This window comes from Nicotiana tomentosiformis, chromosome 1 (genome assembly GCF_000390325.3).
Source record: "Nicotiana tomentosiformis chromosome 1, ASM39032v3, whole genome shotgun sequence".
Lineage (NCBI taxonomy): Eukaryota > Viridiplantae > Streptophyta > Magnoliopsida > Solanales > Solanaceae > Nicotiana > Nicotiana tomentosiformis.
The window spans coordinates 88,753,979-88,764,825 of NC_090812.1; the positions used below are offsets into that span (position 1 = coordinate 88,753,979).

The 10,847-nt window shown below is 42.1% G+C and overlaps 2 long non-coding RNA genes across 2 annotated transcripts; one reads left to right on the top strand and one right to left on the bottom strand.

The window, feature by feature from the left end:
* Positions 1-220: 220 nt before the first annotated feature.
* Positions 221-10,055, bottom strand: LOC138900435 (uncharacterized). Its single transcript, XR_011411444.1, has 2 exons — positions 9,922-10,055; positions 221-412 (listed from the first exon to the last, which is right to left on the bottom strand). It is a non-coding gene; the product is annotated as an uncharacterized lncRNA (long non-coding RNA).
* On the top strand, positions 285-10,129 carry LOC117277057 (uncharacterized). Its single transcript, XR_004507325.2, has 2 exons — positions 285-424; positions 9,946-10,129. It is a non-coding gene; the product is annotated as an uncharacterized lncRNA (long non-coding RNA).
* The last annotated feature ends 718 nt before the right edge of the window (positions 10,130-10,847 follow it).

Sequence of the window (10,847 nt, forward strand, 5' to 3'; positions counted from 1 at the left end):
AAAAGAACATAATAAAGAGCAATTTTGTGATTTTGTCCAAAGAGCATACAAAAAAAACATTATTTAAAAAACATACAGGAAAAAACCCGTATGCACGAGTTAGGGATATGAATCGGGTCGGATCATTTCTAAGCGGATAGTGGATTTGAGAAATAAAATAGGGATCAGATTATCAGAAGGGGGTAGGGGCTGCGAACAATCAGACAGAGGTAGAGTAGAAGAAAACTGGTGTTTGTGATTATTAAGCAAATGGCGTTGATGAAGGGAGAGCCATTGGTGAGGAAGGTAGCGCTGATAGCTAAATATGTAGTTTTTCCTGGAGCTATGGCTGCCGCCGTCATCTATTCTCCTCCCACTTACGCTTCTTATTATTCAAAGTCCCAATCTTCTTCTTCCAAATAAACCCCGTGTCCTTCATTTCTGGGTACGTTCTCTTTTTTTTCTTTTTAATACCTATTCTCGTCGCTTCTAGGGTTTGGAATTTCTTTGCTGATTTTATCCATTCTCTAGATTTCTTATTGATCTAATTTATGTAATGGAAATTTTATATCTCAATATGCCTTATACCAATTTAATTTCCTGCTTGCTTCCCAAGAGTCGAACAAACTGATTTTTGCCTATGTTTTTTGAGTGGACTCTTTCATCATTTTGACATAATAATCAATAATCCAATATAGCTCCAATAAGACCTAATTGACTTGATAAGCTTAAAAGGTAATTAAATTGAGATAGAGAGAGAATTGTTTGCCCTTTTTGGTATGTGACCTTTCTTTGTCTACCAATCTTAGTGATCTCTGCTTGGTTTTGGGTTTTGCGTACAGTGTTTTTTGTGGATATTGCTGCCTTTGATGGTGGATAGTTCCGTTATATTCTCATTGCTTTATTGTTTTGAGAATGAAAGCATGGCGAATTAATTTGTTCAGGGAGGAATTCAAGGGTTGGTTTGTCTGCACTGTGACTTTTTTGGGTTAACTTGTTGACTTGTATATGTTTGTGGGAAAAATGGAATAGCCTCAGTGTCATTATGATTTATGATTAGAATAGGATTGGCTGGTAGAAGTGCTGGAAATTGAGTTATTCTAACTCCTGAAATGCTCCAAGCATATATGATTTTGTCTTGATTTCCTAGAATGTGCTTTTGCATATTCTTCTAGTCTAGTGTAACACCCTTGTCCGCGACAAGAAGTAGGCGGGGTGAAAGTGCTATATAAGCAGTTAACACCTGCTTAAAAGTCAGCAGCGGGATAGCCATTAAAAGTATGTTTTCTGTATGCTCAGTATCTCGTCAAAAACTGGGTTTGGTAGCTTAGTGGCATTCCGTTTGGTGTGAGAGATAACGTCTCTTTGTGTTTGCCTTTTTCTTTTCTTTTCTTATTTTGCATCACAGAACCTCCATTACTTTCTCTACTGTTAACCGACTCTTTAAATATGGTGTTGTCCTCGAGCTTAGGTGTTAATTTTGAAGCTCGTACTTTTGCAACTTTTTTTTTTTTGATAAGGTAAATTGTATTAATCAAAAGGGAGAGAATTCCCGTATACACGAAGTATACCAAAGACGTAGAGAATTTACATCAGAATATGATTCTCTAAAAAAAACGCCCAATCTTCTATACAAGTAGGGGCTAAATGAGTGCACCAAAAAGCGATCAAAGATAAAAGACTATTCTTAAGATGTGAAAAAGGAGACTCAATCTCCTCAAAAGCTCTCCTATTTCTCTCCCCCCATACTACCCACATGAGAGCTAACGGGGCGAACTTCCACGCCTTCTGCTTTCTTCTTCTCCGAAAACCGCCCCAGCTATGTAACATTTCCTTTACAGTGCTTGGCATCACCCATTGAACACAAAAAAGATTCAGGATTGCCCTCCACAGAGCAGAGGACAAAGGGCAATGCAACATAAGGTGATCAACTTCTTCCCCTGAGCTTTTGCACATGTAGCACCAACTAACAAGTGTAATTCCCCTCTTTCGGAGATTTTCAGCAGTCAAGATCACTCCCCTTGCCGCTAGCCATGCAAAAAAGCACACCTTCATGGGCGCCCTAGGAATCCAGATCGAGGAGTATGGAAAAGTGGTCTCCTCTCTCACCAACATACTCTGGTAAAAGGACTTTACGGTGAACAAACCATCGCCACGCAAGCTCCATCTCCAAGAGTCACAGGATGGCTGAAGTCTGTCTTGCCCGTATAGCAGCGCCAACAAAACTTGGAGCTCCGCAATCTCCCAATCTTGCATGTTCCTCCTGAATGAGAGGTCCCATACTACCCCCTTCAAGCTCCTTGGGAATCTGTTGGACCATCAGTTCTTTCTGGTTTGAAACTCTGAAGACGTGGGGGAAGGAGACCTTGAGAGTATCCTCTCCACACCACCTATGATTCCAAAAGCTGATTCTCCTTCCATCTCCCACCCTGTAAGTGATGTTGCCACTGAATGCTTCCCAATTCTTCATGATACTCCTCCACATGCCACACCCGAAAAGTGTTGTGATCGCCTTGGTCCTCCAACCCCCTCCCGTTGAGTCGTACTTTTCCACTATGACCTCCCTCCATAGAGCATGCTCTTCTACCCCGAATCTCCACAACCACTTCCCCATTAAAGCTCTGTTAAAAACCCTAAGATCTTTCACTCCAAGTCCACCCCACTTCTTTGGGGAAGTGACTGTCTGCCAATTCACTAGATGAAACTTTCTAGTTCCATCCGCCGCATCCCACAGAAAGTTTCTTGGAAGTCGCTCCAGTTTTTCTGTGATGCTCACCGGTGCTTGCAACAGTGATAAGTAATAGGTGGGTACTCGATAAAGTGCTTTTGATAAGCACTTCCTTACCTCCTTTTGACAAATACCGTTTCTGCCACCCTGCTTATCTTTTTTCAACCCATTCGATTACTGGATTCCAAACCGTAGTATCCTTATATGAAGCGCCCAAAGGGAGACCCAGGTAAGTAGTGGGAAGGGAACCCACCTTGCATCTGAGAACACCAGACAAGGCATCAATATTAGTAACCACACCTACCGGGAAAATCTCACACTAGCCGATGTTGATTTTGAGTCCTGACACTAACTGAAACCACTGCAGGACCTGCTTCAGGTAGGTCAACTGATTCATGTCGGCATCATAGAAAACCAGTGTGTCATCCGCAAAAAGCAAATGTGAGACTCTTCGAGCACTGAGCACCCCAATCGGAGCTGAGAATCCTCTCAAGAAACCTCCGCCCGCTGCACGATCCATCATCTTGCTCAGAGCATCCATCATTAGAATGAATAACATGGGGGATAGGGGATCACCTTGCCCGAGACCCCTGGAGCTGTCAAAGAAACCACACGGGCTACCATTAACCAGGACAGAGAATCTGATTGAGGAAATGCAGAACTTTATCCATCCCCTCCATCTTTCCCCAAACCCCATCCGCATCATAATGAATTCCAGGAACTCCAAATTGACATAGTCGAAAGCCTTCTCAAGATCCAACTTGCATAGTAAGCCGGGTTCTCTATTTTTCCTTCTGGAGTCTACAAGTTCATTTGCCACCAAGGCAGCATTCAGTATCTGTCTACCTTCCACAAACGCATTCTGGTAGGACGAAACAGTCATGTCAAGTACCTTCTTAAATCTGTTGGAAAGCACTTTAGAAATAATCTTGTAAATGCTCCCCACGAGACTAATAGGCATGTAGTCTCTGATACAAGATGCACCTTCTTTCTTAGGCACAATAGCAATAAAGGAAGCATTGATACTTCTCTCGAAAACACCATTTGCATGGAAGTATTTAATGGCTTCCATCAACTCCCCCTTGATGGTGTCCCTGAAGAACTGAAAGAAAGCCAAGGAGAAACCATCAGGCCCGGGGGCCTTATCACCAGCACAACACGACACAGCCTCGTGCACTTCCTCCTCCTCCTCGAAAGCCATTTCTAGCCACTCGCTGTCTCCCTCCCCTATATGGTTGAACTCTACTCCCCCCAAAGTCGGCCTCCAACTAACTTCCTCTTTATATAAGTTCTCATAAAATCCCGTTATCGCCCCTTTTACCTCCTCCTCTCCCTCAATCCTCACCCCATCCACAACTAAAGACTCTATGAAGTTTCTCCTTCGATTTGCGATCGCCACCCTATGGAAAAACTTGGTATTCGAATCCCCCTCCTTTAACCAGAGCACCCTCGATTTATGCTGCCAACTAGTCTCCTGAGCTATTGCTAACTCGACTATTTCCCTCTTAACCTCCCCCAATCTCTCTTTCTCAGATTCGTCTAACTCCCCGCCCCTTCCCCTCTTTCTAAGTCCCCCAATTCATGCATAAACTCCCTCATTTTAACCTCTACCCTTCCAAAAACCTCCTTATTCCACCTAATAATATCTCCCTTTAGCAATTTGAGTTTCTTCGAAAGACGGTATGAAGGTGACCCTGATACCCCGTAGCCTGTCCACCATTCTTTCACCTTGTCCCCGAATCCTGGCACTTTCAATCACATGTTTTCGAATAGGAAAGGAGCACGTACCCCCTCCCTTTGCATCCATCTAGCAAAATAGGCTAATGATCTGAAGTCAACCTGGGTAAAGAAATCTGCAGCACATTCGGCACCAGCTCATCCCATGAGGGAGATGTCAGGAATCTATCAAGTCTAGACCTTGAGTTGGAATCCTCCGCCCTGGCCCAAGTAAACTTTTCCCCTGACAGAGGAAGGTCAATGAGAAAGTGATCATTGATGAAGTCAGAAAACTCCTCCATGGCCCTCGAAATCACACTGCACCCTAATCTCTCCTCCGGGAATCTAATAGTGTTAAAGTCTTCCCCTAGAACCCATGGAATGTCCCATTCCCCCATAATATTGGCCAGTTCCTCCTAGAAAGACACCTTGGGCCCATACACTTCCCCAAATCCCCACTCCACCCCACTCACTCTATCTTTGACGAGAGCTGCCAAAGAGAAAACTCCTTTACTAATCTCCTTTACCTCCAAGCTTCTATCATCCCACATGAGTAGAATGCCCCTGGCACTTCCCGCTGCTGGGACCCAATCATATTTCACCCAACTACCTCCGCAGACACTTCTCACGATCGCATCCGACAAAACTTCCATTTTGGTCTCCTGAAAACAAACTAGGTTGGCACCCCACTCCCTAACTCCCATTTTGATGATGGCCCTTTTGTTTGGGTCATTCATCCCCCTGACATTCCATGAAAGGATCTTAACTTCCATAAGCAACAATAGCCCCCATTTACCCACCCCCCACCCCCCTAGCCGAGGTCCCTTTCTCCATGTCACACACTCGACCCCTTCTCTGATACACCATTACATCCCCTATTTTATTTTGATTAGCACCTTTACCCAACTTCCTCCCCGCGCCTTCGTAACAAGGTTGTTTCTCAATCTCCCTTAACAGTTCTAGCACCCTATCTTCCTTCCCTTCAAAAGAAACACCTAAGAACTTCCCAAAGTTTAATAGTTTATCCTCCATCCATAAGGACATATCCCTTTCTCCAATCCGTGACGAAATTGGACATGCGTCTTCTGTAATTACCTTTTCCTTGCCCCTACCGGAGGAATGCAAGACCATAGCATTGCTAGTAATAGGAATTCTGGGTGCCGGGTGGATCACGTCGTTTCTTTGAGAGACACCAACCTCAGGAATTAATGCCTCTCTTGGGGGAGATTGTATTGTAACCTCAGCACATCTAAGCACAGTGGGAGAATAGGGGGCGATGGAGCTGGGTCCATCAGAGGCGGTGGGCCATGGAATAACACCGCCAGCTTTAGCCGGTGCTGCCCCTGGAACAGTGGCCGAAGAGGGGCACAAGTCCCTAGTGCTTGGTGAAGAAATAACACTGTGTGAGGCATCATTGACAGAAGAAGGAGGAGCGACTGCTCCCATATGTTTAGGAGCCTTAACGGACGCAGCTTGATATAAATTGGGGCCCTTTGGATCGATTCTAATAGAATTGGAAAAAGTTGTTGGGCCCATGTGTGGAGGCCCAGGACTATGCTTGCTGAAATCTTTCCCGACCCTATGATTGTTAAGAGAGTACCGGCCCATTCTACCTTTCCAGCCCGCATCACTAACCCATTTACGTCTTTTCCTCCTGATAAAATTTTGTCTTCTTCTCCCAAAATCAAACCTCCCGTCACTTCTCGATCTACCGTCTGTTTCCAGCTTAATCGACTGATCCGGTGAGCCCTCCCCTCCCCTCGGAAACTGATTTCCCCTTGCCTCCCTTTTATTTAACCTTTACTTTTCTTCCGCCAAAATCACAGGCATAAAAATAGGGCGAAATTCAGGGCTCAACCAAACCCTGTAGCTCAAGTAGCCATCTTCCACCACAGTGGAGACATGGATTCTGCCCCCTTTCCTCACCACAATCCTTACGCGCGAGAGATTGTGCAAGCTGCAAGTGACATCAATGAAACCCCAACAGATTTCCCCAACCTTCTTGAATAGGTCAAGACACCAGAGATGCACCGGGAGACCCACCATGTTGACCACCAATGTTTCGCCAGCGAAACGAGGGTCGAGACACCCATCGTGCTCTACCCATCTGTCTAACTTTAAGAAATTCCCGTCGAACCACCTGTTTCCTCTGACAAGAATTTTTGGAGCTCGAGACTCGTCGACGAATCGAAAAAGATATTGCGTGTCCCCCAGTTGCGATATTTTCAGCCCGTCCTTGATGTTCCATGTCTCTATTGCCCAGTTCCTAACAGCTTCTGGAGAACCAACCCATTTGGAGAAAGACCCAATCAAACAAGAGTCCAAGAAACCTTTACACCTGAGAGTGTGCTCCTCGGACAGCGAGAAGTGTGGCTCCTGCCCTACGTCAAGCTTTCGCTGGCATCTTCCCCCAAGTTCGAGGGCTGGCCAAGATGCAGCTTTGCTAAAAGACATGCTTTCCAATTTTCTAGATTCTAGGGAGAAGTAGGAGCTTCTCTCTGTAGAGTCCGTCATAGCTAAACCAAGAGCCTCGAGAGGAGACTGACTGAAGAAGAGAAAGTGAGAGGGAGTGAAATCTGGCCGGAAAAAGACACCTCCGTCGCCGGAAAATAGCAAAAGTGGTCGGAAGTTGGAGGTTGATGGATGGGTGAGGTCGGAACAGCCTCGCGAAGAGGCTGTCTGAAGGAAAAAAGTTGGGATCTGGCCCGGAAAGGTGTCACGCGCCGGCGCGTGGGCTAGGGGTGGTCGGAGATCTGCCGCGCGTAACGGCGCGTGGGGTGTCAGATCCCGGCGATTCTTTTTGGGGTAGTGTCGCGACAGGGTTGGCTCTCGGATGGTGGTGGTGAGGTCCTAGGTTTCATGATTCATGGTGGTGGTGAAGGGGTGGGTTGGGGTGTCTGTGTGCTACAGTGTCTTCGGTTCATTTAATATGCAGATGCTAGAATTTATATTTCCTACTAACAAGTGGATAACTAAATTAGATAGCAAATAGAGCACTGCAGATGGTAACAACTAAATGTGTTTCAGTTCTTAGGCTCCTGAAGGAAGATCCTGAAGAAACTGACTTTGTACTATTTTAAGAACTCTTGTACCGTATACAGGATTTGATATTGGCTTTCTTGTAATTGCATATTTTAAGAACTCTTGTACCGTATACAGGATTTGATATTGGCTTTCTTGTAATTGCATTAATATGCAATGTTTCTCCTTTTGCAACTTTCGAGAATCATCTAATAACGTTGTCTCGACATAAAGATTTTATTACTAATTTCAAGAGATTAATTAGGAAATTTCTTATTATGATAAGTCATAAGAGACTTGAATTTCTTTTTAGGGCTAAGTGTGAGATCTGGAGAGCATCTAGTTTCAGAGAACCCCTAATTTATCTAAAAGAGAAATTATTTAGTATTGGGTACTGGGTCTGAGTAGAGCAGAATGGGTATATAGGATTCAAATGGCTGCCTACAACGAGTTTGAGATTAAGGAATAGTTTATTCATATAGATTTATTACTAGCAAAATGGACATAACTATTACATGCGAACTAAGCCTAACATTTAAGGGGAGAAGGGTAGAGGGGCAGACCCATTGTCCCCGAGTTTCGAAGGTTGCGGTTGGGCCTAAGGGTTGACCCCGGACAGATTTCTCGAGCTTTGAAAAAGAGCGAACATAACCCCTTATGGAAGAAGAATAGAAAAACCTGTAGCTACAGAAGAATATTGTTCTCTATTACTGTTAATCAATCATTTTTACAAGTCGGAATTGATATATGCTCCTAAAGATAAGAAAAAGAAGCAAGATATGATGGTCTGCATGAAGGAATGCTTAGTTCCTCTGCAGAAGCTCCTCTAGTCCAGATCATTGCCCGGAAAATGACATCCCATGCTCCTCCCTTCTTTCTTCTTCCTTTCTTCTGGCTTCCTACTAGTCGTCCATAGTTCATGACATAGCTTATTGACACCTCGAAATATCAGATTCCAAGTTCGTTAGTCGACTCTTCCTTGGAATGTATTAACTAGTCTCCAACATTATTCCACCACCTGGAAAAGTTCAGACCAGCTTGTGTGAACTGTCTTCTTTAGACAGTGTATTTGTCGTTCTTTTTGCGCTTTTCTCTTTCAAATAGACTGTCTTAAACACTTCACGGCCGCAGCTTTTTGACTCCAAGCTCTTGGAGAGATGCTAAAGTTGCTGTTTTGAGCATTCTACTCTTAGCACCTGCAATGTTCCCAAATCCCACTCTCTTAGTTCTATCTCAGAATCTACCAATTTGTTTTACTCCTCTCAAATTCATGTCTCCCTCCAGCGAGCTGTCTGGTGTGTTTGTCTTCCGAATCCTCCTGCTTGCCTTCTCCACCCCATAATCCCAATTACTTTCTTCAAACTTGCTCGTACGTGACAAATCTTTCATGCCGTTTCCCTAGTATTGGTTTACTGATGACCCTCATATCCTTGTTCCATTTACATACCTCTATCAGAAATCACTATTTTTCTGACTCACCAAATGGAATTTTCTATCTCTCGTTTGCTTCCCCTAGAGAACTTCTTTCCAACTGCTCCATTTTCTCAATGAATGATACTGGTAGTCTTGGAAATAATTCATGTGCTCATGCTTTATGATACTTCCTACTCTTTTGCTTGTCGCAGAATTGATGGTTGGACTAGATATCAGTTTAACTGTACGTTGTAAAGTTCTTAAAAGTGTTAGCTGTATATAAGCCTTTACTTTTTTCTATTGTACTGTATCTCATTGTTGAAAATGTTGATTGTGATGTTGTTCTGCTTCTTACCATGTCATGTTTAATAGCTTTGCATGACGATAGAAGTAAAGTACAAAGTTGGGTTAGAACTTTGATGAAATGAGCTGATTTATCTAACATATAATTTTAATATTCGATCAAACTGTCATTTTTCCTTAAATCCGCAGAAAGATATACCCAGGAATTTTATATTTATTTATATGAAGCATGAAGGAAAGGGACCGCCTGGTCCTTGAACAGTTCTTTCAAACAAAGGATTTTGTTGAATTATCTTCTTAGAACAATTCATGGTTCATATGCTTATCGTCAGAAGGAATAATGCACTGGAGTTCATGGATTTAACTTGGCAGTTTATGGGCTAGTCACTAAAGGAATTTTTTAAAATCTTTTTCATACATGAGAACAACCACATTACTATGACATCCAAAAGAGAAAGTTACTTTATTTTCTATGTACTCGTATTTGAGTTGTTTGTGTACTATTCCTTTTCATGGTGTTGGTCTGGTTGATCTCAAAGGTAGTAGTTTGGCTTGTTAATCAACTTCTATGTGAGACTTGATAGACTAGTATAGGCACAATTTACGTTTTGCATCTACCCTTGGTTAATAATAACACCAAACTAGTTGCACAAATGAACTATAACTGAATAATGTGATATTTTATTTCAGTTAGATTTCTTCTTTTCTAAATACCACGGTTAATTCAGTTGTATTTTCTTTTAAAGGCCATGTTAACTGACATGTTATATTGTTCTTGATTGCAGGGATCTTTTTGACTTGAAGAATGCTTCTGGTTCCAGTAGTCTACTGATATGTTCTATTTGTCGTAGACGTGGTTTGTAATAATCCAATGGCAGCTTGTTTCTGTACTCAAACTATAAACATTTGACAATCGGAATACTCCTTTATTTTCTAAATATCAGTTGGGCTTGTTCCTATTATGCTTTATTATCATCTTGTGACACTTTCTTCCATTATGCGTGTATCCAGTTTTCCTTTCTAAAACTGAAGTTCAAGACAAATTAATTTATAATACTTTTGACGGATTTTTGAGGACAATCTCTTCTTTTTCAAATCTCTGTTGCATTTTATTATTTATCAAACCTTTAATTAAAATCACCAAGAAAAGAAATTTGTAGTTCTCTTAGGAATTGGATGAAGAATCCAAAAATATTCTGTAATGAAGTGTACGATACGTTAACCAATCCTGATACAAATTTGTTTTTAACCTGTAAACTTGACAAGGTTCTTTTTCCATGAAATCACTTCAGCTCTATACATTTACAAAGTAGTGTTCCCTTTGACTCTGTTAGTATTTTCAATTTCCAGATTTTGATTAATAAACATTTTAAAAGACTTGGTCACAGTTTCAAATGAAGCTTTGATGCTCCCCTTTTTCTAAGCTCAAGAACCACTTTATTGACTCACTTTTGACAGCAAATAATCCATTGAGTTTCAAAAGAAGTCTGTTTACACTATCATATGGTCTATCATGACTAATTTTGCCTAGCACTTTTTAGCAAATATCACGGTTGCATTGTTTATTAAAATAACAAAAACATTGTTTAATAAAATAACACTTAAATTGTTATTAAATTTGAATATTTTAATTTCTTCTTAGCCTCTGTTGGCTTCTCTTAGAGAATTTCTTTCATATAGCCAGTTT